Here is a 15386-nt window from a genome sequence, read left to right as displayed (position 1 = left end):
TGCGCTAGCCGTCCCTAATTTAGCAGTGTGATACTAGAGGAAAGGCAGTTAGGTGGGATTGCCCATAATATTATAACACCCCAGCATATTTGGTGCGATGCGGATTCAAACCCCGCCCCTCGGATTAGGGCTCGAACGCCTTAACCCACTTGGCTATGTCGGGCTGCTGACTGTATCTTCCATGGAGTTCATACATATTTCAAGTGGCACACGGTTTCATGTTGAAAACATGTAACTATTTCATCACTTGTGTGCCTGATCTTGTAGTCTAAGTTATAATAGCTGTATATTATACATTATAATTTAATTTGTGTGAAATTTTAAATGTATTTAATTCTTGTACAACAAAACATACATAATTTAAGAATAATATCCATGAAAATATATTAATAATCAGACTGCACTTGGATCAACTAACTTTCTTCTTGAAGCACAAGGTGGTGTTTAAAGTACTAACCTTCTGAATTTGTAGGATTGTCTGAACCGATTTGAGAAACAAAAATAAGTTATTTTTACTTTCTCACGAAGTGTTATTTTAGTTATTCTTAGATTATGGACTTATTATTATTTGCAAGATTAAACCGAAGCAGATCCTTTTTTTTCATAAAAGGAGGACAAGGGAAAAAACCATTCATTACAAAATATATTCAAAATCATATGTGCTGTGTCACTAATAAATATTCAAGTTCACGAACGCGAGGTTAATGGCATCTAAAATGATGAAGTAATAAGTTCTACAGTGGTTACCCTCTTTATTCTCAACGTAAGTTAACCGAAACTAGTTCTTCTCTAGAACTTTAGCCTTTTTACACTCAACAACAGTATAGACGGAAAAACATTTATTTATTTATTTTTTACTGTTAAAACCTGTTTCACATTTTCTTCTCTTTTCAATTATATATTCTCAGTAACAAATCAGAACATTTCATGATAAGCAACTAACGTTAAGGGTTAACGAAACTGCGTCGGAAGTTGAAAATGTCAGAGCAAGATAAAATTTGATTCCCTACCGAATATGAGGTATAAAATGATTAATACATTGACTGTAATATTTTTCCGAACATATTTTTTAGAGTGTGATTGTTTTGATCCTTAAGTTATTGAGATGAAGGTTAATATTTGAATGTTAATTGGCAGTAATGTTTTCTTTAAAAATAAAATAACTAACAAACAAAAATTACGAAAATGTGTAGTTATGTATTAATGACATAATCTGCAAGTATATTTATAGTATGAATTTCTTTCCTTCCAAACCGAGATATTTTATGAAGTGTACCACTACCTTCCTTGCAGGTAATTACTGATTGACTAATACTAGTAAGATATATTTCCATCTTTCCAATGTACTTTGAAAACACTATAAAAAAAGCAACAACAACGAAAAACGAGTACCTAAAACAAATTCGATATAGCGCTTATCAATGAAAAGAAAAACTAATGAGAAAAAATTTAAAACAGAGCTAGTTTCAGAAACCAATACAAATTAGATAGGTGGAGAGGGCTAAGAACGGAACATGATGGTGTGAAAATGTAGCTTTTACTTCTTGATGTAGTAATGAACATAGTGAAGTTATAACATTCTGAAATAATCAACTATCTTTGTTTCATGAGATTTGAGTAAGAATTCACACAACATATGAATGCTAACTTTGAAAATGTTGCATGATAACAATGGTTTTAACTCTGATAGAACAGCCTTCAAATGTTTTCACGTCGTGGAAAGTTGGGTCTAACCCAGATCTATCTTGCTGTAAGCATTTATCAGTGTCTTGATACAAAAATATCATACTTGATTTAACCGTATACTAATATACGTTATAAGATGTTTAATGTCCCTAGTCTTAGGGAAGGCATAATAAGGAGTGGCTAGGGCTTCCTAGACCACCCCATGGTAGTTGTGCTACCTTTCTCCCTTTCAGATAGCAATCTAAGGAGGGAATGGAATGTCTGTTTTTCATGGAACAGTAGAGCATTTCAAATGAAGTTGTCTCTTCTTATTTTAGATAAGACAGAAGGAACATTCAGATCTGCCGAACTACACTAGGTGGAGGATAGATCCTGTAAAGCTATGTCTGCTCTATCAAACTAGTAGTGCCCAAGTTAGATTTAGCAATAATCAACCTACACCTAAACTCATAAAGAATTGGGAGTAACTTAACCTGTTTTATTAATGTTACTCAGTATTAAAGTGGAAGTCATCACAGACTTGTTAATACAAGAGTTGTCAGTATTCTGATCAGCATTGTAGTTTATAAGGCACTTGACACAACCACTTTATATGTCAGAACAAGCTAGATGTCAGTAGAAAGGCATATTTTTAACTTTCTCTTGATTCTGTCACTTAAAGAATAAAAAGTTATTGTTGTCTCCAGTCTAGGTTGAGATATCAATATTTTAATCATGGGCTAGTATAGAGTGTTATTTAGTTGTGTTGTGCAACACATGAACTGTAATTTGTGATAAAAAACAACAACATAAAATATCGATGCCAAAGACATTGAGCCTAAAAACTGACTTAGACAAGCTCTTTTGAGCTGCACTGTCTTGAACAGTAATATCTCTGAGTGATAGAGTACTCTTGGTACTGATTTATAGTTAAGAATAACTGGTTATTCAGCCTCCCAATGGAATGGTCATCAACACATAGAATAAATAAATAGCTGTAACTAGCTATATAGATAGTGTTGATTCAGTCGTACCAGGTGCAGAAAAGAAAAAATCCATGATGTTAAAACATCTGAAATTACTGGTAGACAACAATGACAGAATCTCAATGTGGTTTTGAGATATATCAGTATATTTTTGGGACCAGATGACTATTAAGTCAGAGACAATTATAACAGTTATAATGTATAAAACAGCAATGCATATCCTATTGGACAACTATTTTACTGGTTTTCCAAAAACATTAGAGGCATAGTCATCAGCAAGATAAGTTGATGTTGAAGGATGGGATAATATAACTTTCAGAGAGTACTAAACATTTCCAGTATTGATTGTCAGGAAGGAATGATATGTCAAGGTTCCGTGCTGATTTAAGATGGATTAAAGCAGACATATATCATTGGTATTGGAAGGCACTTGTTAGATCAGCATGTAAGATCTGGCTTCTGAATGCTTGTAATTTAAGTGGGACAATGAGGCTATATCTCAAGATGCTATCAGCCCTCAAGATATATTATAAACATTCTGCTTCATGGCATTACAGTCCGAGGGTCATGGGTTTGAATCCCTGTCATGCCAAACATGTTCACCCTTTTAGCCAAGGGGGCATTATAATGTTTCAGTCAATCCCACTATTTGTTGGTAAAAGAGTAGCCCAAGCGTTTGCAGTGGATGGTGATTACTAGCTGCCTTCCCTCTATTTTTACACTGCTAAATTAGGGATGGCTAACACAGATAGCCCTCAAGTAGCTTTGTATGAAATTCAAAACAAATAAACAAATTGTACCACTAAGTCCATATAATAAGTCTGACACTTCTGAGCAGCTTATAGGATCTACACTGAGAGAGCTGTCATTAGAAAGGTTTCTGACCTATGTCATTGATTTTTTGGTATTTGGTTGGAGCAGAAATTATAGTTCTTTTTAAATAGGATAGGAGCTATGGATAAAGAGAAATGTTAACTGTTGGAAATGCCAGCAAGTTTTAAAGAAGAAATTAAGTTTTTGTATGCAAAGCATACACAGGCTAATAATGAATTTTAGAAAATGAGAAACATAAATAACTGGGCTTAGAGTAGATTTAATTATAAAGAGCAACTTTTAATAATGAACATATTTCAACCTTTAGCCTGTGAAGATGGTGAACTTGAGGATGAAGGATAACAAAAATGACAGATAGGGATGGGATCAAAACATTTAAGGAGGTTATTGTTATAGTAAATTATTCAGTGCAGCACGTCGATAAGATAGTCTGTGAGGTTATTGTTATAGTAAATTATTCAGTTCAGCACATGGATAAGATAGTCTGTGAGGTTATTGTTATAGTAAATTATTCAGTGCAGCATGTGGATAAGATAATCTGTGAGGTTATTGTTATAGTAAATTATTCAGTTCAGCACGTGGATAAGATAGTCTGTGGGGATACAGAGAGAGAGAAAAGAGATTATTTAGAAGCATAGATGGAGATTATAACTGACAGAGCAAGTGATAGAGTAGAGAGTACTAGTCTTTTTAGTGTACATAGAAACCAATGATGTAGAGAAGGGTAAACCAAAGGAGATAATTGTTAAGTACAAGGAATTAATAAAAACATTCAAAGGAAAGAACAATAATGTCTTAATTCAGAGATATTGCCAAAATGTAACTGGGGGGATGAAATTACAACTAAATTACTAGAGCTGAAATCTGGGTGTAGGATAACATATAAGGAAGATTAGTTTGATTGACTGGCATTATGAGATCAGTTCAGTTAGAAATGGGAGCTTTCTGGAATGGATGGTTTATATTTAATCAGGGTAGGGGCTGATTATTAACTCAACTTTAAAGGCAATCTTGAACTAGAATTAGACAGAGGAAATGGCCAGAATAACGAAGAAAATGTTGATGTACAGAAGGATATAGTGTGGGAACAGGGTACAAAGGTAGATTTAGTACTAGGCTAGTTTATCACTAATGTAGTGTTAGAAGTGCAAGAAATAAAATGGATGAATTCAGAGCATGGATCAGAACAGAGAATTTTGATGTAATGGGAACAACTGAAACATGGCTAAGTGCAGACGGTTATGATGACGTGAATTTTTGAAATGCAGGTTTAAAGGTTGTTTGATAGGAAACTTAAGAACAGAGTTTAAAAAGACTTCATTTATAAAATGTGAGTTACAGCCATTTCAAGTTGAGGGTATCAAAACTAATGACAATGAGGTTGAACCTATTTGGGTTGCTGTTAGTAGTTTAATGGGAGAATGCTTTTAGATAGAATTTGTTACATACTACCAGATGAAACAGTTGAATATATTAAAAACTAAATAGCAGTATTGTTTGTTTTTTTATTATTAAGCACAAAACTACACAAAAGGCTATCTATGCTCTACCCACCACAGGTATTACAATCCAGTTTTAAGCATTGCAAATCCATAGACCTACCACTGTACCTCTGAGGGGCTAAAGAGAGATAAAGAACTCAACTGTTAATAAAGTTATAACTATTTGAATAGATTGAAAAATTTTAGTGTTAAATCCTGAGAAAGAAACTTTTCTAAGTTGTTTTCTTTAGCAATTTATTAGCAAACCTACTGTGAACAAAGCTATTTTAAATTTATTATTAACTTCTAATTAAGAAATAGTTGATATAATATGAGTTGGGAAGCATGTGGGTGCATGTGATCATTGTTTAATTAGAACTGATGTTTTGCTACACATAAATAAAGAATAATGAGATTTTGGTTCCAAATTTCAAAAAAGCAAATGTTAAAGAGATGAGACAGGAATTATGTACTGCAAACTAGTTGTATTAATTGGAGACACTGATAAAAGGTGGAAACATTTTTTAATAAATTCTTAAATATTAAAGATGTTCATGTTTCTTATAGAAAAAAAGAAAAAACTGCAAATAAAAACAAGGCTGGCTTATAATGGATACTGTTAAAGAAAAGCATTGTAAATATAAGAAGTTTAAATGCAGTGATAGGAGAGTCGAAGATTATTGAAGAACAAGTGAGCTTGTTGAACCAGAAATTAGGAAAGAGAGAAAAACAAACTTCAGGAAAGGTTGCCTGAAGCAAAATGTAGAAAGGAAGTGGGACCTTTGAGGGATGGTACAGAAAGGCTAAAATCTGATGATTACAGAACAGCTGGATTATTACATTTTGATTTTTCTTCAGTTTTTTTTTATAATGAATATTTAACCAATGCTCTTTAATCAAAATAGTTTATACATTAAAAGAAGATTGAACTAGATGATGATATTTTACCAAGCTTGTCAAAAAAATTGGGGAATATAAACTATGAATAAGCTTCTGGTTTAGATAAAATTTACCCCATGGTTTTGCAAGAGGTAAAGGACTGAGTATAGGTGCTACTTGCTATTAGTTTGTCTAAGTCATTGAATAGTGAGTTGGAGTCAGAAGATTAGAACATCAGTAGTAGGAAAAGGTTTTGAAAGTTTGATAAAAGATGCTTTGCAAATTCATTTAACAAAGTTTAAAATTTTTACTGAATATTTGGTGTGGTTTCACTAGACGAAAATCTTGCCTCACTAATATTTTGACAGTTTTTTGAAAAGGTTACTCCCTCTGCATGTAGGTGAGAGTATGAATGTGATGTATCTGGATTTTCAGAAAGCATTTGACAAGGTGTCACACAAAAGGCTTATTGTGAAGTTATCTCTGTGAGTGTGTGGGATAGGTTGATTAATGGATAGAAAACTGGCTAAATGAAAGAAAGCAGAGAGTTGTCATAAACAGAGTTAAGTCAACCTTCATTAATGTCACATATGGGGTATCCCATGAGTGCTGCTAACTTTGAGGATCTCATTTGGATCTGACATGGATTATTTATTTTGTGAGTTGGGTGAATAAAGACAGATAGCTTTTAATTATATTAAATGTAAGGCAATACATGTGGGATATCAGAATTTGAAATAGAAATAATATTTTGATGGGAGTAATCTTAATAGTGTTGTAGAAGAAAAATATTTTGATCTTTTCATAAAACAAAGGAATGAAAGCTTGAGCATAGACACTATGGTATATACAAACAACATGGAAGTAACTTAACTCTGCTGGACTGCTTTTTATCTCAATCTTAAATAAATCAACCAATCAAACTGTGAGCTTCAGAGGTCATGTATTATATTTAAATTGAACATATTAAGAAAACTGTACATCACTGATGACCCCATAGTGCACTAGTTGAAATAGATGTGAGAGAGTTTGGCAAGTTACAGTACAATAAGACCACTATATTGTACTGTCTTGATACTGCTGAATGTATTGTATGACCTTTGATTCTTCTTATGAGGAGGAATATATTGGTAATTTTTATCAGGCTGTTCAAGAGAATCCAGAAAAAGAAATATCAATGGAAGGGTAGCAGGACAATTCAAGATGGTGATGTGTACATCTTGATAATTGTGATTGGGATCAGTTGCATGACAAACATTTAATTAAAATCAGGTCACTTAACTGAAAAAGGAATGACAGAAGGAAAATGTTTCTCTTCCTTCACAATCTCTCAAGCAAAGAAGTTTAGTGAGATAGTTTAAAGACACTCTGCTATAACGTTTTGATTATTGTACAGCTGGGAAATATGATGTTATTAAATATACTACCTAGAGCATGATCAGTTAGTATCACTAGAAAAGGTTGGTAGAAATTTGAAAACATTTCCATGCTGAAAGAACTTTATGATTCTCACTTACCAAACATATTTTGTGATAGGCATTGGAAGGAAATTTATATGAAAAACCACCAGCAACAAATTGCATGTATGAAAGTGCAAGTTTAAGTAGAATTTAAACGTAAGTCCGTACCTTTTACATGAGGACCCTCTATATTATTTCCAGTGTACAGTTAGAGGATTGTGTTGTTAATCACCATTGGAGATGAATCAGGTTTTAGTAAATCATAGTAAAAAAGTTTTTGTTTCACTGAACTTTGCCTGTATTTTTTTTTTTTTAATATTGCACATGTTCAATTATTTTTTTAAGAGAAACTGCTAAGGCTATTTCCTCCTGACACTAATTTGGAGCTGCTGATAAGAAGGAAGACAATTGTCTAGTAACACTCTTTATCAGTGGATAATGAGATTGGCTGTTATATTATATGAACATCATGAGTGAAAGGATAAGCATGTTCAGTGCAAGGTTTTGATCCCATGACCCACACATTTTGCATTAAATACCCTAGACCACTAAGCCAGTTTGGGTCCCAAATACTGTAAAGAAATTTGATGGCATGGGTGAATGTAATAGTAGAAAGCATGAATATTGATTCATATTGAACACTGTTGGTGTTTAAGACACAGAAGGATTCCTTGCTACTGGACTAATTAACCAATTAATCTTTTTTTTTCTTGAGAAGTTTTTGTTATCCAATTCATTTGAGCTCTGTTTAAATTAAAAATGTCTTACTTAATGGACTAAACATACATACCTAACAACTAGCATAGTGAATTAAATATAGTGTTCAAAGTATGTTACATACAATGATCAAACTACATTATGTATAATATTCAAAATACATTATTTCATCAGTTGATTATCACTGCTCTTAACACTATTTTGACAACTTAATAATACAGAGTGGCCCAAAAATAGGTGTACTGTTTCATATGGACTTTTTCTTCTAGAGAATATTCAAGTACAAAATGTACGGTAGGAAGTCATAGAATGTTGATGAAATGAAAAGGTATGTCACACACACATTTATAGAACTTGATGGACAAATATACTTGTGTCAGAAAGTCTACAGAAGTGTGGCAGGCTTTCTCCAAGATCCTGTGACAGTGATAGGTTTCAATTTGAACACTTGAAGAATTAACTTGGAATTAACTTTCCCATAACTCCAGGTCATGTGTAAAGTGCTGTTAACTAAATTGTCAGTTAACATCTGTGTACTTTAATTCAATTACATTAAATACTTTATCAATTATCAACTGCATAAATACTATGAGGCCACCCTGTATATTACGATGTTTAGCAAGTCTATGGAACTTAGAATATCCTAAATCCACACACTAAGATAAGAGTAATGAAGAATCACTATAATAAAACAATAAGTACAAAATTATTAATAATCAAATAGATATGTTAAATATTCCATCAAACAGTGTAAGTCCACACTGTGGTAAAACTTTCATTCTTTAGTTGCACTTTTTTCTTGTTGAGGTGAAAGCTGTTTAATTATCAGACAGTTTTGAATATTTAACCTTCCTATTTGTGGAAAATGTTGATAACTGTTAGTCGCCTGGAGGCATAGCAATATGTCTGCAGACTTGAATCTCTAGAAACTGGTTTTCGATACCCACAGTGGGCAGAACACAAATAGCCCTTTGTGCGATAACAAACAACAACACATTAACTTCATCTCTTGTTATATATTTATTTTTATTAACATACATACACACACCAAAAGAAGGACACTTAAAAATGTCTTCACAGATAGATGGCATTTTAACATTTCTTATTAATAAACATTTTTTTTCTTAATAAATCAACTGTATTATTCACCATAGAATAACAAATGTTACTTGTTAATGCCATAGTAAGTATATTAAATGCAAAATATCCTTTCTTCAATTTTATTTTATGAACTTTTACCAACATCATACGTATCAAAAGTTATACAACAGTGACTGACATATTAGTTAAATTAATGATTGATCAACAAATAATGGACCCAGTATGACCTGTTGGTTAGGGAAGTTCGACTTGCAATCTGTTGGTTGCGGGTTTGCATCCCCGTCACACCAAATATACTCGTTCTTCCAACCATGGGGGCGTTATTGTGTTCGTTCAATCTCACTATTAGTTGGTAAAAGAGTAGCGTATGAGTTTGCGGTTGGTGGTGATGAATAGCTAGCTGCCTTTCCTCTAGTCTTACACTACTAAATTAGGAACGATTAGCGCAGATATTCCTTGTGTAGCTTTGCGCGAAATTCAAAAACGAACAAATCGAGGAAAAGGATTCTTGTTATTAGGATGACGCTCAAAATAATTATATAAATATGAATGAAGTATGCGAAATACTAGCATGATAAAATGGTGAAATTAACAAAAGGAACCCCTAAATAATTTTGTTTTTTTTATATATTTTTGCTCATTTATATATACACATTGAGAGAGAGAGAAAGTGAATAGAAGTGTAATACTCTAATATTTAATGTTGCAAGTAAAACTGGTTTTACAAGGAATGTCTTGTGGTTTTTATTTAGGTACAAGTATATGCCAGTAAACTGCATTAGTGGTCATATTTGTACGTCATCCGCCCATTTCAAGGAAACTCCTGAACACCAATTAAATGAAGCTTTCTTCATATATTTTCTGTCCCCCGCTGGAACAGTGATAAGTCTACGAATTTACAACAATAAAATCAGGGGTTCGATTCCCCTGAATGAACACAGCAGATGTTCCAATGTTGCTATAAGGAAAACACAAACACATATGTCTTTTATTAATACTATTATATAATCTATTCATATATTAAATATTAAACCTTGCAAAGACTTTCATTATTTACGCTTACGAATACTGAATACACAAACCCTGTATATATTTTACCCTTCAAGTTGATCACAGCAGTCCTGCACTAAAGATCTGCAACACCACTTAATTTCATCTCTATTACCTTTAAGAAGGTTCTGCTCATATATTTATGCCTATGACCCTAATGAAAACCTTTCTGTGCCCGAACAATGACAAAAATATAAAATAAAAAAGTAGCATATTACAGTGCATTACATTATTTTAACATTCATTTCTAGCAGTCATTGATCTGCTGGTAATGCACGAAAGTAAAGCGATTGTGCTTTCTTTATTCATTAAACATATTTTAATTTCTTCTATTTCGATTTTATATTAATAATATTCCCTTAAAATTATTTTTTCAAGGATAATACATTGAAAGAAAAAGGTTCACTTTGCACTGTAATGCTATATTAAAGTTGTTGCCAATGCGTCATGAAATTATAAATTAGATCCAGATAGATTAGGAATTATGATATTATTAGTTGTAAAATTGTTTCACGTTTGGCTTCAACAAGTATTGTACAACTTGTTCTTGACTCTATCTATCTCATGTAATGAGCTGATAAAAACATTTAACAAAGAAACCTAGATCTTTCTTAGGCATGTCCCTGAATGCTGGGGAGAGATGTGCCTTACATTGCTTACAGGAATTTCCGGTTTTATGACACAAACATTTCTAGGAGCAACTTAGATATCACGAGAGTGTGAAATCTAAGACATTTGATGCATATGGTTTGGTTACTGCTCGGGAACTCCCTAAATTAGGTTCCTGGTACCAGATGCCAAAGTGACAACTTGCCAAACGGAGCTTATCTTCGGGCTCTGTATTGTTTCATAATCCTTCATGGTCCATAGTGGTAGTGGCGACACAAATTTCGCAACAGAAAGGCTCACATACAGAGTGTGGACAAAAAGTGGTCCCCTTGAAAATGTTTATTAGCTATATATTTTATTGGATAACAGAAAAATATATAAATCTATACGTTTTTAAAATGCACTTGATATCTATTCAAATATGATCTTAAATCCCAATTTTAACACTAGGTTTCGTAAATACCTGAACTTTTCATGATTTTAGTTAAATTTTCTCATAAATAGCACCTGTTATAATTTCTTAGAGCTTATTATTCCACTTATTCTACAAAATGATGAAACAAGTTTCTCTGCAACAGTGGAGTCGGTAAAAATATCTTAGAAATAAGAGAATTGATGTTATGGAATGACCAGATCAGTCACTTGATATAATTCCGATTGAAAATTTATGGGCTGAGTTAAATTGATTAACGAAATATCGCAAGTCATATACAAAGAATGAACTCTTTGAAGTACTCAGAGAAGGATGGCAGTGAATCACTCAGGAATATCTACACAAACTCATCGAGAGCATGCTACGTCGATGTGAAGCAGTACTGAAATACAAGGGAATGCTGACTAAATATTAACTTGTGGAATTGGTTTGTGTTATACCGAGTTTCATTTTAACGTTCGATTATTGCAGAGAAACATGTTTGCTCATTTTGTAGTCTAATTGTAATAAGAAGATCTAAGAAACTACAGCAGGTGCACAATAAGTTTTATGAGGAAATGTAACTAAAATCATGAAATGTTCAGGTATTTACGAAAGTATTTACACTCGTCGAGTGTGTTCTAAAAGCATATAGTTTTATATATTTTCTTTTAGGTAATAAAAGACATAATAACTTAACATATTTTCAAAGGGGGGCCATTTTTGTCCACCCCTCTGCATGTCCCATAGGTGACAAATTTTACTTGTTAGAGACACCTGTTTCTCCTGATGGTAAAACATCTTTGGTGATAGATGTTATTCTCCTGTAGCTAATCCAGTCTTATTTTAGCTGTCCACAAGGAACGATGGTCTATGTTGAATTGGTTGATCTGATTGTCATCAGTTTGAGTTTGTTTAGAGGCTATTCCGTTCAGTCTCAGGACCACCAGCTTTAAAGTAATCAAGTTGATCCTCATTAACATGTGTTTTCTCTGCAATGAGGGCAAGTTCCAGAGGTAGAACCTGTTCAACAGTTTTACCCCTAGGGGACAAACTCTTCTGCTTGCTCATAAAGCCTCCAACTTATTAGGAATTCCATTTCATCTAATAGGAAGCTTTTAAACTGACATTACACAAGTATTAAGAAGAGCAAGCACAGAAAAACACATCCACCAAGAAATAAATGCAATAACATCCTGTATTCAAAGCTCCAAACTTTTGATTTTGTCATCTTACTTTTGTGGCATTCTTAGGTGTATTAATTAACTTTACAGGCAAAAATATTTCCTGCAATAGCAGTAGAACTAGTAAATACATTATGTGTAATGAAATGTGCATTTCATCTTTTGAAGATGACCTAAAAATGTCAAAACGTTGTTTTGTACTTTATTTTAATTAAAGTGCTAATACCCATACCATCTGTCTTGAGAATACATTTAAACTTCAAGTGGATTTCTCGTCATCACGAATATTTATCTATCTATCTATATTTATATATATATAGCTAAACTGTTTGTTTGTCTGTTTACTAACTCCTTACACAACATTTGAACAGTTATCATCAAACGTGGTAGATGACTCCCACGGTCCTCAAAAGTAACTAAAGGGGCAAAATTCTCACCAGGCTGCCACAAAAACTAATTTTTGGCATTTAATTCAGTTTCTGTCTTCATGTAACGCTCCTTTTGATAATACTCAACACTATACATCGTCACTTAGTAACAAAACTATCATGATATTGCTGTTAGGTCAACGTTGTTTATGTTGAATGCTTAGTGTATGTGTTAATTTATGGTTTATTTTTATTTTTTCTGTTTTTAATAGCCTCAGTGATGTAAAAGCAAACTGTTTAATTCAGAAACTTCTTAAGTACTGGATAGTTTCCAGTTAATCAATCAAAGAACTGCATTACTATTCCAGAAAAATGTGGTAATTTAGTTAAGGATGCAGAAGAGCTAAAGGACAAAACGTTCCCTAATTTTGTCAAAATTACCAAAATTATTGATGGTTGGGTAAAAGAATAATTCTTACACCTCGAAATGATACTTTTCATGACATAAATGATCAATTATTGTCAAAGGTTCCTGAACAGGAACTCACCTACAGATCAGACAGTGTTCTCATTACATTTGGTATTCTAAATTATCTATCCGAATTCTTAAATTTTCTTGAACCACCAGGAATACCAAGTCACATTCTGAAATTTAAGGTTGGTTCACTAGAACGTTACTGAGAAATCTTCATCATCCAAAATTATGTAATGGCACTAGTTCAGTTGTTAATCCTTTACTGCCACATGTTTTTGAAACAACAATTACAATAGGTCATACCAACATGAAGTTGTCTTCATTCCCACAATTTATTTGTTACCAAGTAATTACTCCTTTGAATTTAGAAGGCTCTAATTCCCAGTTACAATTTGTTTTGCAATGTTGATTAGTAAGTTTAAAGGTTGCCAAATTGTTCCTAAAGTAGTCTTGCTTTTTTACATAGTCTATTTAAGAGTTGGTTCTCATCAAAACCTGTTCCTGTTGTTAGAAGAAGGAACAACAGCAAGTGTGGTATATTAAGAATCTTTAATTTGGATTGTGTAATTTTTGTTTTGAAAATCAAAGGTTTAGGTAAAAATTAGAATGTTACAGCATTCTTTTTCGTGGGAAAGGCTTAAGTTTCACCAAAGATGAATGGTTATGAATGGTGATAGGCCAGGTGTAAAAAAGAAAGTTGATCTCCAGTTCCTTCTATAAAATGCTATTCGTGGAATGGAAGAAGAAATTTTTGATTTCAGAGCTGGCATTGGCATAATCATGGTGGATGTACTGCTTATAGTATAGGCAAGCTTTACCTGTGCAAAGAGTAAACTGGTGTTCTACAAGAAAGTTACTTGATGTCAGCAAGATTGAATCTAGAAACAGTGGACTAAATAAGTTTATGTAGCACAGGAAATAAAAGTACCCCTGTATCCACAAGTGTTCTATGGTTTAATTTATACAAAGTCTAATTCATTGGTACCTGTAACGTGATTATTGAAGTCACAGATGAAAATAAAGTATTTTCTGTGGTAACTTGAACAGTTATCTGTCCAACAAGGAATGAAGTATCCATGTTGTTTTGTAATTACGAGCAATAGGCTATGTAGCTGTATGCTGGAGTGCACACATATACTTTGCATCTTGTATGTGTGTGTGGTAATTCAAGCTGGACAACGAAATCACCTAAAGACTGCTTTTAGCACGAGGGTTTAATATCACTGGTACGCTCCCAGAGATTGAGATAGGTCATTAAAACATACTTTTTTGCAATTGACTATTTTGTGAATTGGTCACAGTTTATCTGTTGGTTGATACATTTGCAAAGTTTGTAACTGGCGTTAAGCAGCTGATAACATAGTTTGGAGCAACACAGAAATCGATATAAATCAGGGAGAAAAGGTCAATAGTTAACTGTTCTATGACTTATGTTAGGCATTAGTATGTAGTGAAGGTGTAGTCTTAACATTGTGGTTTGGCAGAACAGGTGACATAGACTACAAAGTAGATGCTTGCCAAATTTGATGATCCCAGCCAAACTGATTGAGATAAACAACTGCCATATATGATGATAGCACACAGAGTTATGCAGATTGATTTGCAAATATGCTCATATGTCAATAAAGATGCAGAGTGATTTAATGATGTACGAATTATAGTGGCCATAATGAAGTTGAAAGCATAAGGAACACATTGATAAGTTGTATACTTATGTCACAAATGAACCTGTCACGCACTGGCTTGACCCATGAGTTTCAGCTTAAGACTGATTAGTTAGAGGAAGATGAGGATGCCATATTGAGCCATGCCAGCTATCCAATGAGGAAGAAGAAGATAAAAACATTTATATCGTACTTTATAAGTTGTTGAAGATAGAAGTGAAAGTCAGATCCAAATATTGGTCTGGACTTTATGATTGACTAACCATTCAATATGGATGAGACTATTTCCGAAATTAAACACTAAATTGATCACTACTTTGAACAAGCAATGATCGAATGGAAGTGACCATCTTTGCTTTTCAAGCATTATAATGTCCAATGTCCTTTTGCTTATCGTGTTAAGGCGTGCGACTCGTAATCTGAGGGTCGCGGGTTCGCATCCCTGTCGCGCTAAACATGCTCGCCCTCCCAGCCGTGGGTGCGTTATAATGTGACGGTCAA

This window comes from Tachypleus tridentatus, chromosome 13, assembly GCF_004210375.1.
Source record: "Tachypleus tridentatus isolate NWPU-2018 chromosome 13, ASM421037v1, whole genome shotgun sequence".
Lineage (NCBI taxonomy): Eukaryota > Metazoa > Arthropoda > Merostomata > Xiphosura > Limulidae > Tachypleus > Tachypleus tridentatus.
This window is presented reverse-complemented; position numbering follows the sequence as displayed.